Raw genomic sequence first — 14,328 nt, 5'->3', positions numbered from 1 at the left:
CCCAGCATGCTCCAGTGGAAAGAACACTGTGGGTGACCGAGAGACCTGGTCCTGGCTTTACCCCTGACTTGCTGTGAGATTTCCCTTCTCTTACCTCAGTCTCCTTGTCCATAAAATAAGAGAATTGAATTAGATGCTTCAAAAGATTTCTGTAAATTCTAGGGAACAGATATGACAGAAGTCCCGAGGTGCTGAGATTGGCATTTGATAAACTAGTATGACTGGAACAGAGTCAACAGTAGAAAGAGGGAGATAATGAAGGTCAAAGAGATAGATATGTAGTATTTTGTTGATCAGGGTAAGACATTTGAATTTTATTTTAAGTGTGAGGGAAATCATTGAAGGATTTTAAGAAAGAAAGGAATATAATCTTATTTAAATGTTCAATAAATCATTTTGGTTTTAGGTATAGACTGGCTCCAGGGGAAAAGCTGGGGGCATTAGAAGAAGGATTTGAAAAGTTCATTAGAGGGAGTCAACAGCACTTGCTCATGGATTGAATATGGAGTACTGAGTGAGGGAAAAGAGGAGTTAAAGATGACTTCTGGTTACTTCAGCAACTGGGTAGATGTAGTACCTTTTACCAAGAAGAGCCAGACTAGAAGAGGAACAACTGTAGGACATCAATGAATCAGGAGTTTTCTTTGGACACAAGAAAGTTGGAGGACTTTACTATCAAAGCAGATACACCAGGTGGCCTATTGGGTTCTCCAAGCTTGGTTCTAAAAAGATGTCTGAGCTAAAGGCGTGGGTTTGGTACCCAATTGGTGGACAAGTATGTGGTCACCTGAGTTGACAGTGAGACTAGAGAAGAAAAAGAGGTTCATAGCTAAATTCTAGAGCCCTCTAACTTTTAGAGATGGAGTATAAAAAGAGAAACTATCAAAGTAGTAGCCTTTGAGATAGAAGGAAACCTAAGAAGTGTATGTCACCAGTGCCACGGGGAAGATAGAGGTTTAAAGAAAGGAATCATTGCCCAACAATGCCGAGAGGTCAAGTGTGAAAGTTACAGAGAAATGACGACGATATTTGGCAACATGAAGGCCACTGGTGCCTGACTGGATGAAGAGACACTGGAAGTGAGAATTGGGAACAGTGATGAGAATTGGGAACATTTTGATGAGAGCTGAAAAATAGGATGGAAACTGGTAGGAGAGTAGAGAGAGGCTTTCATGTTTTTAAGGTGGGAGATATCAGAGCACATTTATATGCTTTATAGGAAAATGCAACAGTGAAAAAGAAACTGAAGACTCAAGAGAGGAGTGGTGAGACTTGTAGGAACGAAGTCCTTAGGAAGTGCAAGGTGATGAGGTTCAAATACAAGGTCCTTTGCAGGGAGCCGGGCCATGGCACCCAGGAGGAAGGAGGGGGTACCCAGAGGACATGCACAGTGACAGCGAGAGGTGTGGAGTCAGTGGCAGGAAGATGAGGGAGCACCTGTCTTTAAGATGCCTGAGAAGGTATTCAGCTAGAAAAGAAATGTTAAAGGTAAGGGTAGACAGTCTTTGGAGAAAGACGTAAAATTGTCATTTTGGAGAGTGGAAATGTAAACATACTAGGAAGGTGTCGTGGAATCGACAGGCTGTTCCCAGGATCTACTTGAGATTTACAGTCATAATTGCAAAGCAACAACAGTCCACACTACTACCTATTTTTCTCTGGCAATGTGCAGTTATTGAGATGTAAGCACGGCCAGTCGTCAGATTTCAGCAGGTTGGCGTTTTATCAGGTGAGAACAGGACAAGAAGTCCAGAGAGGTTTTCGCAAGGGATTAATGGGAAAGAGAGGATAGAATCTAAGCCTGGTAACGTGAGGCAATGGACAGCAAAGAAAAAGAAGTCAGGGGCTTGAAGACATCGATTCCATTGTGTAACTGCTGGAGTTGGCACAGTAGGGCGGAAGAAGAAGAGGAGGGGCCGGAGTTGGCAAGCCTGAGATCAGGACTTTGGAGAAGGTGATGTCAAAAGTCAGGATGTGGTCATAGGAGAGGGTAGCCCTCTGACGCTGTCATTAAAATTTCAGAGACCCATTTACTGCTTTCCTGACTTGTGGTGAGATGACCGAGGGGTGGGTTTCTAATAGGCATGATTTAATGCTGCAAAAGCCCCATTGCCTTAAATACCTCTGCGGAGGCCTGTGACTGGTTTCTGACATTCTGCTATTAAAGCTCCCTTCATTTCTTTTCTTCTGCTTTCCATACGGGCTGCCACCTAAGCTATTAATTTATTATCAATCATTTATACATAGGTGTGATTTAGTGGCTCAGAACCTTTCGAGTAAGGCAGCAGCTGGCTGCAATCAGATTTTAATAGGCTATAGGGCCTGGCTTTTAAGAAAGAATTGGAATAGGGCATCTGCAAAGCGGAACGAAACATTTATTATGCACCTACTATGTGCTGGGCTCTGCTCCAAGAGCTTCGCGTGTGTGACGCTCTTGTTTTCTCCTATTTATGCAACAGGAGGGCTCAGAGAAAAATGTCTGTCATTTGCCCAAGACCCACAGCTAACAAGTAATGAAGCCGAATCTGAGGTCAGAGCTGCAAAGCCTGGAAAGGCATTTGGATGGGAGGCAGAGGCTTTTAAAAGGAGAAATGCAAGGGCCCGAGGCACATCTTGGCAAACCTCACAATCCTCAATCCTCGTCTTCCAGCTCCCTCCGGAGGCCCTTGAATCGTGCGTGTGGCTGTTTTCTTACTTTCCTTCTGAGGTTGTTCCTTGAGGGTTTTTTTTCCCTCCCTTCTGGTTTTTTTAAACGATAATTTAAATTTTTATTAGGTGCTCAGCCACAGGATAAATACCCCCATTTGAATTGCTGACACACAAATCAATAGGAAAGCACTTTCCTCGGACTGGAGACCTGGCCTGGGAGCCTCCCAGGCACATCCACTCTCCAGAAGAGAAGGAGTTGAAGAAACAGAGCAGACGATTTTCTTCAACAAGCCACAGTTAAAGGAAACAGAATGAGCATTCGAGGTTTCTGGTCTCGGGGGCTTTTCTTTCGTTCCCGGTTCCTCCTTCTCATGAAACAATCTCACCAGTAACCTCTGCATTACAATCAGAGTGGTGTCATTTTCATGGGAGGAAGTAGAGAAAGCCTCGTGCGGCTGGGAACTGGCCTCAAGTTTTTAAAAGGAGAGCAGCTCAGCCTTCCTGTGCTCTGTCAGATAAGGGATGTGGATTTCTGCAGGGCCCGCCCTCCACTCCCCTCCAAGTCTCCCCCATCATTCTCTGGCTCGGAGATGTTGCAGTAAAAGATATGGTTAATATAAAAGAATATCTCAACAAATAAAATTGGCTTAAGCTGTGCCTTTAATTTTCTGATGCAAGAGGCAACAAGCTTGCTTGTATCCTACAACATGGCTTAAGATTTCATACCTACAGCACCCAAGCTGTCGGTAATTCTCCCCGTGGGTACGCTTACAGGAAGGTCCAAATTCCAATCTCCTTCTTCAGCACCACCTCCCACCATTCTCAGCACCTCATCACCATGACCCAATGATCCTGTGTTCCAGCTGCATCGTATTCCTCAGTTACCTTCCAACATACTTTCTAGGACTCTGAACCTTCGCATAGGCTGTTCCTTCTCTAGTGAATGGGGCACCCCAAGTAGCATGAGTCACCCGCCCCATTAGATGTCTTATTATAAAACTGTATACCTGAAATTTAGATCGTGTTATTCATCAATGTTACCCCCATACATTTAACTTTTAAAGAATACAATAACATAAACAAAACAACACAAGTCTATTATCTAAACAAATAACTTAAAAGGAAAAGGGCAAAATGTTTCAAGGAGCAGGAGTGGGTCTCCTCTCAAGCTTCCTACCATGGCAGAGTTGTGGGTGTCAGGTGAGATCCCTGGGCCCCTCTGTCAAATGTGGTCACCAGAGCCCCCCCCCCCCCCGCAGGAGGCCGTCTGGACAGCACAGAAGCAATGGATGGATACATGTGCAGAGAGAGAGAGCTCCAAACTGTGCACTGTCTCCTGGGCTCCAGCCACCCAGAGGAAGTGCTGCGGACCCTGGGAGGGGACCCTGGTGGGGTTGGACGGAGGATGCTTCCAGGAAAGCCACCACAGACCCTCTCCGGTGGCTTTTTCCCTGTCCCTCCCAGTCTCCAAGGATGGCCGCCTGAGCCTTTCATTCTCACTAAATTAAGCTGATAAAATACAAATGAAAAAGAGGTGGGGTGGGGAAGAGGGTCTGGCACACTCTTTGCATTTTAATAACTCTCGCACGGTGCCTCAGATCATTTTTAATAAGAGATTGACTGATAGTGGTTTCCGCCCCACCCCCATCTGTACATATCAGGATCCAGATCAACAGTCCCCTTTTCTGTCTCTCTTTTCCAGAATATTCTACTCAGCCCCTACCTTGGATGAAGCATGCCATGCCCTTGGCATGATGTGCTGACCTCTTGAAGGTCAGGTCTGGAAGGGCCACCCCTTAGGGACCTGTGCCCGGTGAGTAGCACTGCCGCCCTGCTCCTTCCACAGAGCCAGTTACAGGCATGCAAACGGGTCCAATACCAAACGGGTATTGACAGGTGCACTTCCAGGAAGGTAAGAGCCATCTTATGTGGTCAGTCAGCCGTCACCTGAGTGGCTGCCCCAGGCACTCTGGCCCGGAGGCCTTTGCAGGAGTGAGGAGAGCGGGTGTGGAGTGAAAAGAGGGCCGGGGTCAAGGCCAATGCCTATCATCCCAGTGCACTTGCTCCTATGGTCAGTTTCAGGCCACACAGTGTCTCTCCCACCTGGGAGGGGAGAATATACGTCAAAGTAGCCATGGGACTCCACCTCTATTTTCAAAGTGTACCTCTTCTTCCCTAGTCATTTCCATCAAGAAAAAAATTCTATTGACTGAAGACCTCTATATACTAAGGGCTGTTATGAGCCTCAGTATAGAAAATGACATCTCATTTCACCCACACAGCAATCCTGAGAGGTAGGAACCACTTACCCTATTTCACGGGGAAGGAAACTGAGGCTCAAAGAAGTCAGGTGACTTCCCCCAAGGCCACACAGCCTGTCAGTGGCAAAGCCAGGATTCAAACCTTGTTTGGCAGGGTTTCATCAAGCACTTCTGCCAGCCCAGCAAGGCAGGCAGTGGGGACAGCAGCGCGAGGCCATGCAGGGCCAGCTTTGCAGTCTCATAGCCATATCCCATCTGGAGCTACGAGGGGCAGAAACCTGGCAGCTGCCGAGGCAGTTGAAAAGCCAACCTCCCCCAAATTGTTTTATGTAAAGCCAGACTCCTGATGTTTGAAGCCACTTAATTTTGGCAGTGCTTTTTCCTCGCTGCTTTTAAACAGCCCTCAGAGATAAAAGGCATCCTTGCCGGGAGCCTCCCCCACTCCCCGGGCTGCTTGGGGAGCGCGTGGGCGCGTGCACATGGGGGCGTGCACGTGGGTGGCTCTCTGCTGGAAAAGCCCTGAACTGCTCTGCTCCTGAAGTATAGATACAGATGAAGTCTTTTGCTTTTATAGTGAGTTTCATCAGCCTTAAACTTCATTTATATCTCTATAAATATATACGGCTTTGAGCGAGAGGTTTTATGCTGGGTTTATTAGTTCCATCTCCCTAGGGCAGACACGGGGGCACCGAGAAGACAGCCCCCTTACAGACTGCATGGCCTCTGCCCTTTCCAGCATCACCATTTGCAGGACTCTCGTCTGGTATTCAGAGCTTTGCCCCTTCTGCTGGCGGGGCTCCCCGCTCTGATGCTGCCTAGCATTCCTCTCTCACCCCTGGCTCACAGCTGGCCCGGCCTGCTGTCAGGGGGAGGTGGAGGGCACCCGGCTGTCACCTGATTTCCTCTCCACACCTGTCCCTTGGCCCAGGCCCCACCACTGACCTTGGTATTGACAGGCTCATAGGAGATGGCAGGCAGGCTGGCAAAATCTGGTTTATTAATGAATCTGTTTTACGGGAATCCATTTAGATAAACAGACCGTACACAGATGCAGGTACTCAATGGCTACGAGGTTTACAGTACATCAGGAGGCAGGCAGCAGCTTTCTCTCCTGATGCATTTACGGAGATAAATTCAAGGTAATCCATATAAACTCAAGCCTTTGAAATTGCACACAGTCAAAAAATTCACACAATTACTCTCGCCTAGCCAGGAGGTGGCTGTTGATGTACTTCTTATGGAAAACATAATTATAAAGGAAGGGAAAATGTTTCATAAATAAAACACAGAATGGCAGAAGAATCTGGCGGGAGGGGAAGGCAAGAGGACAGGATTCCTAAGCTTTGTGGTCTCCAGTCGAGTGTGGAATGGGGCTCAAAAACCTGGTGTCTCCTTAAGGCTCAAATTAATTTCAGTCTAGTACAATTTTCAGGTAATTAATTGGCAAGAGTCATCTTTCAGATATTTTTAAATATCAGCCTGCCAGGCTGTTGGTGCTAAAGGAGGAGAAGGAAAAATAGCCAACACATGCTCCTAAAATCAAGGTGATGTAAGACAAGGGCCAGCCCAGCCCATTAGCTCTTGAGGAGAATATAAAATCCAGGTCAGCCCAGGTAATTGTTAGCATGTTAAAATGCCAAGGCCCCAGGTGGCACCCAGTCCCCAGGCCACAGAAAATAGCAAGTGGCACAATCATTTATGGTCTCTGCCAGGCACTGTCCTAGGCGCTTTGTACTTGTGCCCCCATTTAATTCTCATAGGAACCCCTGAAAGAAGATATGATATTCTCTACAGAATATTTTTGGGTGGGGAGGGTGGTAGAGAGATTTCTGATGAGGAAACTCAGATTAAGACAGGCTAAGTCATGGCCCAAGGTCACAAGGTCAGGACATTGTGGAATGGGAATTTGAAGCCACATAGCCTGGTAATAAACCCCCCGGTGTTGCTTTTTGCTGCATACCCAGGGTAGGAAAGGGTGTGGCTAAGACAGCAGAAGCAGAAAGGAGAGTAAGAGCTTGGGCTCTGTTTCCAACAGACTAGGTTTAAAACCAGCCCCACCACCTACTAGCTGTGTGTCCTCAGGCGAGCTGTTCAGCCTCTGAATTCTGGGGCTCTGTTTCCCTCATCTATGCGTTCTGTCCCCTTTGGTCTTCATAGGGGAAAGCTGTGACTAGGGTCTCCTTTTCTCATTTGGCCAACCTTCCTCCTGGGATGTTGTGAGGATGACGTAAGAGAAGGTATGGACAACATCTATACAGCAACCTGCAAAGATGAGTTACCGGTTCCCCTTATTGTGAGGATCCAGTGTGGTACCATTTGCAGGGCCCGATACAGTGCACGTCACAAACACTCCATAAATAATAGCTGCTGCTATTATTATTATTATTATTATTATTAAACAATGGAAACAAGCATAGGAACTCTCATACTTAAATTGGGCAGAACTAACAAATGAGAAAGTTTTGATTGGGCCCTACTATGTGCCAGGCCCTGTGCTGGGTTCTCCCAGCCTTCGTAGAACAGGTGATCTAGCTGGAGAAACACCTAGACTTTCACATATAAGGTTATCGATAATGCAAGACAGAAAAATTCCTCTAAAAATGCTTAGGAGGAATCACAGGGGAGCCATCGTTAGTTGCCAAGTGAACGATAAAAGCAATAGAAGAAAGCGGTTAAGACGCAGGCTGTGAACCTGGGTTGGAGTCCCTCTTCTAGCCCCTCTTAGCTGTGAAAAGTTGAACAAGTCAGTTAAATCACTATGCCTTAGTTTCCTCATCTGTAAAATGGGTATATGTCATAATGTTTTCTAGCCACGAAATAATGTAAAGTACTTGTTAATAATAACAACAGAAGTTTATTAAGGGCATTCTCTGTGCCAAGTACATGGCTGATGCCCATAGCAAGTACGCAGTCAGTGCTGCTAGTACTATCATTATGCAATAGAAAGGTCCAAGCTGCCAGGGCTTGGGAATATGAATTCTTAGGAGAACTAGGATCAAAGACCAAAATCCAGGCCAGAGACATTGCTAAGCCATTGTCAAATATTAGCCACTCGGGGTTCATACGGTCCTGGGACCAATGTTCTAGGATTTGTCCTCTCTGTCTCCTGCATACCATGTAGTAAGATGAGGTCTCATCTAGATTAAGAGATCTGTGAATTCCTCCTGGGTCCTGGTAATAAACTTTTATGGAGTCATCTAGAGCCAGAGCATAAGATGTTAATATAGGAGCCAGATGGGCGTGGGCTTGGCAGTGCCTGCTCTGAGGACAGAAGCCCCTAGGAGATCAGGACTAGAATCCTTCAGAAACCTAGGATGAGTCTTGTGGTCGTTTGTCCCTGAGCCCAGAACTCCTTCTCTCATTGTGGAGTCTCACCTCAACCCAGAGATGTGCCCACCCACGGTGAGGGCTGGCCCCTCCCTGTCCCCTGTTACCTCTCTGGGGTAAGATTTGGGGCACTCTACTGAGTGAGTGGAAGAGAGTTTGGGACCCCCGTCTACTTCAACTGTGTCTGTTGTATACTCAACAATGAGGGCCAGAGTGCAAGAGCCAGACCCAACTCATCTGGTTTGCGGTGAGGGCAGTGCACCACCCCCACTTATCCTCCTTGATTTGCATCCAGGGAGCCGCCTGCTTGGTGTTCATAGGAACAGGGAAGAATTTCAGCTCCAGTGGGAGCCATGATCAGATCTCCCTTTCCTACTCTGTTGGAGAATAAGCAGAGGCAATTGTCCAGAATGAAAGGAGGAGAAGAGGAAGCAACATACTGTCCATCAATGGACAAAAAGATAATCAAAACGTGGTGAACACATACAATGGATTACTCAACCTTAAAAAGAAATGAAATCCTGACACATGCTGCAACATGGATGAACCTTTAAGACATTATGCTAAGAGACATAAGCCAGTCACAAAAGGGCTTATATGGTATGATTCCACTTATATGACGTACCTTATGTAGTCAAATTCATGGAGATGGAAAGTAAAATGGTGGTCGCGGGGCTGGCGGGGAAGGAGAGTGGACAGTTCCTGTTTAATGAGTACAGAGTTTCCGTTTGGGAAGATAGAAATGTTGTAAAGACGGATGGTGGTGATGGTTGCACAACAATGTAAATGTACTTAGTGCCATTGAACTGTACACTTAGAAATGGTTAAAATGGTCAATTATATGGTATGCATACTTTATCACAAGAAAACAAAGGAGGGAACGAGAAGAGGGCACGACTACTTAACTTTCCTTTGCCAACTGGTGTATTGATTGCTTGCTGTGTTCTACATGTGTCAGTACAAATCCAGTCCAAAGTCATGTTCCAAGGTAAAGATGTAGTGATTCTTATGTATGGTTGGAAATAACTTTTAAAATACCAATTTCCAATTTCCCCTTCCTACTGAACTTGCGCTTAAGATGAAATATCAGTGAGGCGGGAGTCTCATCTGACCTCTGTTAACAGCCAATCGTCAAGAAGAGGCCAAATGTATCCATGGACTTCTCCCAAGTCATCTGCTGGAAGTGGCCTGGTGCAAACCACTCAGAGGATGCATTTCTGCACAAATATCTGCCTGGATATTAGGGAGTCCTCACTGTGGCTGTCTTCTAACCTGCCATGACCCAGTGGCTGAGCAGCCCCCACTGCACTCTGGGATCCTCGCTGGGAGAGCTGACTCAGGAAGGAGACTCCCATGAGTGAGCTCGTTCTGGATGCACGGTGCATGCTTTGAGACAGGTGACCCCAGAAAGGGACGGAGCCTAGGAGAAGGTGCTCAGAGAAGTCTCCAAGTGAAGGCAGGCAGAAGGACTTGTTCATCTCCCAAGCAGGTAAACAGCTCTGTGACCTACTTGGACAAATTTTGAGGTTTACTAAAGACTCTGATTTACTCCTTCATCTGTCAGAACCTCTGATTTGTTTATTTACATTTTCAGTTGAGGACCTCATGTTCGAATTGTGCACAAAATGCCCCATCTCTATCTAACATTCTCTGAACACAGAGCATCTACAGTTAAGGGTAAGAGAGGTGTCAGGACTGGTTATGCAGAGGTTTATGTGTGTGTACCTTGTTAGCAGTCATCGCCATCTGATAACTCCACTGCTTCTTCGTGGTAAAATAGAAGAGCGACCCCTTACCCTGACCTACCAGGAGGGATGGGAGCAGGATGAATGGAGATGTCTCTGAAGGGAGCTATGATAGTACAATGGCATGTAAGTCTCTGAAAAGTGTCTTCTGGTTCTAAAACCGCTCCTGAATAAGGAGGAATAGCAATCCGAGCCACGATGTTTGTGGATGGAGCTGCATTTCATGGCATAAGCACTATAGCAGCCAACTCTCCTCTTTTTTCCCCTAGTAATCTCACACGGGTACTCTTTCCTCCTGGAGCCCAGACGGGATGACTCATGCCCAGACACCTAAATGCTAAATTCCAAGTTTTTATTAGAAATTTTAACATCATTTCCATGTACTGTACCATGACATAACTCCGGTCAGCTCAGAGGTAGGGGCCTGCAGGGGCTTCAGTGGTTCTTGTTTAGACTTAACTGTGGCTTACATGCATGCACACACACACACACACACACACACACACACACTCACACTTGAAATGACCACTTGACTTTCCAACTCCATGACCATAAACTTGAACAAAGAATGGACCCCTCTCCCACCCTCTCTGCCATCCACCCAGTAAGAGTAGCCTCAGACCTCTGAAATGTTCCCTTAAAAGTCTAGAGTCTACACGACACATCTGTTAAATAATGTATTAAGCAATATATTCCCACTGCAAAATGTAGCAGTGGAAGCTGTGGCCGTGGGAGTCAGAAAGTGATGGGGTTAGAGGAAGGAAAGATGGATTAGAAAGAAGCACAAGGGAACTTTTGTACACCTTGTTTGTGGTAGTGGTTAAATGAGTGCATACAATTGTCAAAACTTACTAATCTTAAGTAAATACTTAAGATCAGTACATTTGATTATATGCAAACTATACCTGATTTTTTAAAAAAAGTTGTAACAGTGCTCTCCAGGTTAAAGATGGCAACCCATGACTGTACAGAATTGGACAGGATGCTGACCTTCTCCTACCCTCCACTTTCCCCACATCGCTTGTCTCCAGATCTCAGAGGCAGCCCAGCAGTCTTCCCTGCTCTGTGAACGAGGGCTGGATAGGAGAACACAATGGCTTTTTCTCTAAAATGCTGGCCCGATGTGAGGGTGAGGGCTGCCAGGGAACAGAGGTTTTATAAGTGAGGTGGGTTTGTGTCCAGTCTCCCACTCCTCTCCTAAGGTTTCTTTACGTGCTCAGAGCCCAGCTGTTTTCTGCTCCTGAGTCATGCTGCCCATATTCTGAGCCACAGAGGTCTCGGTGGAGATGCTCCCAAAGAATGTTCAGAGGACAGAAAAGTCATCAAACACCTAAAACTGAGACATGTATGGCTATGGCCACCCAGAAGGGTGTCTTCAACTAGGATTTCTGGGACAAGGCAAGTGGGGCAACCAGGTGTCTGACACCAGTTCAGCCTAGAGGCCTCTAGCCTGGGGGACCCTCTTCAGAGTCAGCTCAGAGAGCTCACGCTGCTGGCCATCTTCTAAACTGAGAACCTAGGGCCAGCAAAACCTTGAGACTCCTGGCTGATTTTTACTCTTACCAGAGGGAAACTCACTCCTCTACACTGAGCTCACTAAAAGGTTTCAGTTGCAAATCTGTCCACTGGGGAACTATCCATCCCTGCTCTCCTCTCCTACACATGAGCACTTCTACGTTTCACAGGGGATGAGATGTTAGGAGACTAGAAGTTCTCTTTCCACTTTGGCTACCCTCTGGCCTAGCACTTTTAATGCCTATGTCGCCCCATATTTTAAATGGGCCCAGTAATGACACGGAGCGCTTCTTTCAGGGAGAATTTAACGGCATTAATGAGATAATGACCGCTAAGTACGGTGACTTCAGTAATAAATGGTGGCTTTGGATGGGGTCCGCTGCAAGGACATGAATTTTTTGTTTTCAATCCTTCAGGGACATGTCATGCAGAAATCCATCCACTCTCTTGTTCAAACTGAAAAATTGCAAGAGTGGGAGGAGCAGGGAGAGTTGAAATATGAATGAGTCAGTGTTGGTTTCTGATGCTTTGCTTTCTCTATTTCAGTCTTTTTCCCCTACCATTAAAACCTCTGACTTCATGCTTTTCCTCACTGCATTCTAGGATGCTCAGATTTCTGGATCTTCCATAGCAAGGATGGGGCGGGGGAGAAACAAAATAAAACAAATCAAAACAAAAGTGGAGCCATTTCACTCACCCAGAGGGCTCCCCAAACAGAGGCAGAGAGAATTTTGTTCAGCTTGGAGGAGGGGCCCAGGGAGCTGAATTAAAAGCAAGAGAAACACTACCCTAGAGTTCATTGAGTGTTGGAAGGAGTGAACCCCCTCCTCTTGGAGAAAGTGGCCAGAACCTTTAAAAGTTAGGGACCAATTCAAGGCAAGGTTTGCTCTTTCCAGCAGCTACATCTCTTTAAATCCTCTTTGGGATGCTGGTTCCATGGAGACTTGGATGATTGAAGGAAGCCCCTAACACCACTTGTGGAATGGCCCCACCCAGGCAGCTGTGGGTAAGACTGAAGTGGTTGGGGTTGGAGGGCAGGCAGATAGTGTTTCCAAGGCAAACCGAAGGTAGATGTGGGGAACTCATTGAATATATTTCGGAGAGGCAGGAAGCAGAGGAAACAGAGCAGCACCTTGCAAAAAGAAGCAGCAGTGAAGTCTAAAGTAATGACAAACCCATTTGTGGAGTCTCTCAGTGCCGGAGGACATAGTACTACTTCACGTCTTCCTAGGTTAGGACCTGTCTAGGTTCACTTCTGTTTCCCCAGACACGAAGAGACAAACCTTTCCCCTGAGCTGTCTTCCCCTGGCAGAAAACAGGGCAGAACAGACTTTGTCCTCTTTCCAACCGTGCACAGTCAAGGATGACAGCCAAGTGGAGAACATTTCCTGCCTCCTTGCAACTGTAGTGCAATCCACCTTGGCCAACCTCTGCAAAGCTCAAGACACTTTTCTACCACTATGAGGTTGGGGACCTCAGCCCATGAACCACCTCATCCTGGGGCTCACCTGTTGCACCTGCCCACTTGCCACAGATTCCCACCAGGAGAGAAAGGAAAAGGTCAGATTGGGCTGTCTCCACAGCAAGAACCCAGAGAATCCTGTGGAAAGTGACATTTAAAATACCACCTCTTCCAACCCCTCTCAGAAGGGCATAACTTTTAACTCTACCTCCACTCCCAACCCCCCCCAGATTTCCTTTGCAACACTTTCCCTCCATGGATGACTTATCGTTGTCGGGAAAGAGTTAAAGAAGGTGCACACGACTAATTCCCCAAACCCTCCCTCTTATCTACATAGAAAACGAACAGCCCTACACCGAGATATGCAGGAACCCACTGTCAGTTTAGCTCAGACCTCACCTGTCTTATGTAACAGCATAAGACACACACACACACACACACACACACACACCCCTCTAAGGCCAGAGTCCACATCCCCCTTTAATTCGGTAGGCATAGTTTTGTGCCCTGCTTTTCCCTACGCAGAACCCGGCTCAACTGGCAGCAGAGAGATAGATGAAACCCCAGTGCCAAACGCCTTGCAGGAACACACAGAGACACAGGAACCAAAACGCATCTCATAGCTCTCCGTGGTGCTGAAATCACGCTAGCGAGGAAATCAAAGGAGCAAGTGCGCTGGACTCACCGGGCTCTGGGTGGGCAGCAGGGGAGTAAGGCGCTTCCTGCGAAGAGGGTTCTTGCCCGTGGGGGCTGCAGCCAGCTGATGCGCGCACCTCGCCAGCCCACCTCTCTCCCTTCTCTTCCTCCTCTTCTGGGAGGAAGAGAGGAGGCGCCACCAAAGAAAGGAAACCCAAGCTGGCTGGAGTGGAAAGGGAAAGAGGAGGCAAGCAAAATAAGATCAAAAAGTCTGGCGGCTTTACTCCACTAGTGGTAATTCCTTGGGTCAGGAGGACCCCCTTCTCACACTGTCTGTGTCTACACCTTTCTCCGGCTCTGCGTGTTGTGCCCACAGCCTTCGCACAGGCGGTTCCTGCCTCTGACGGGAAGGAGAGGAGAAAGCCTGGACTGCTGTGTTGTCTCCGTGTCTCTCTCTCTCCCTCTCACGCGCTCTCTCTTTTCCCCTCTTGCTGAAATTTCAGCAGCATGATTTTTTTTAAGCCTCCGTTTTTTCCATCCCCCTACCAGCAGCCGCCTAGTGGACAGAAGAAGGAAGCATCCTGAGTCTTGAACGGTCCAGATGCAGCACAGAACACTCCCGGTACCCACACATTCCCCGGGGGCTGCTCCCCTTCAGATAGGGTCCTGGACAGCCAGCTTCCTCCCTCTGGCCAACCCAGGTGGGAAGACAGAAGCAGAGGAAAAGGGAGGA

The 14,328-nt window shown here is 47.2% G+C and overlaps 1 protein-coding gene across 8 annotated transcripts in view; it reads right to left on the bottom strand.

Annotated features, from left to right (window-relative positions):
* TNR (tenascin R) overlaps positions 1-14,072 on the bottom strand; it is a 417,504-nt gene extending 403,432 nt beyond the window's left edge. For all 8 annotated transcript variants that reach the window (XR_013991784.1, XR_013991785.1, XR_013991786.1 and 5 more), the window contains exon 1: positions 13,645-14,072. The gene's annotated coding sequence lies outside the window, so the exon portion shown is untranslated. The remainder of the gene's footprint in view (positions 1-13,644) is intronic.
* Positions 14,073-14,328: the final 256 nt, after the last annotated feature.

Source organism: Rhinolophus hipposideros (assembly GCF_964194185.1).
Source record: "Rhinolophus hipposideros genome assembly, chromosome: 19".
Taxonomy (NCBI): domain Eukaryota; kingdom Metazoa; phylum Chordata; class Mammalia; order Chiroptera; family Rhinolophidae; genus Rhinolophus; species Rhinolophus hipposideros.
The sequence above is the reverse complement of the archived record's forward strand: the minus strand, read 5'-3'. Positions and strand labels throughout refer to the sequence as shown.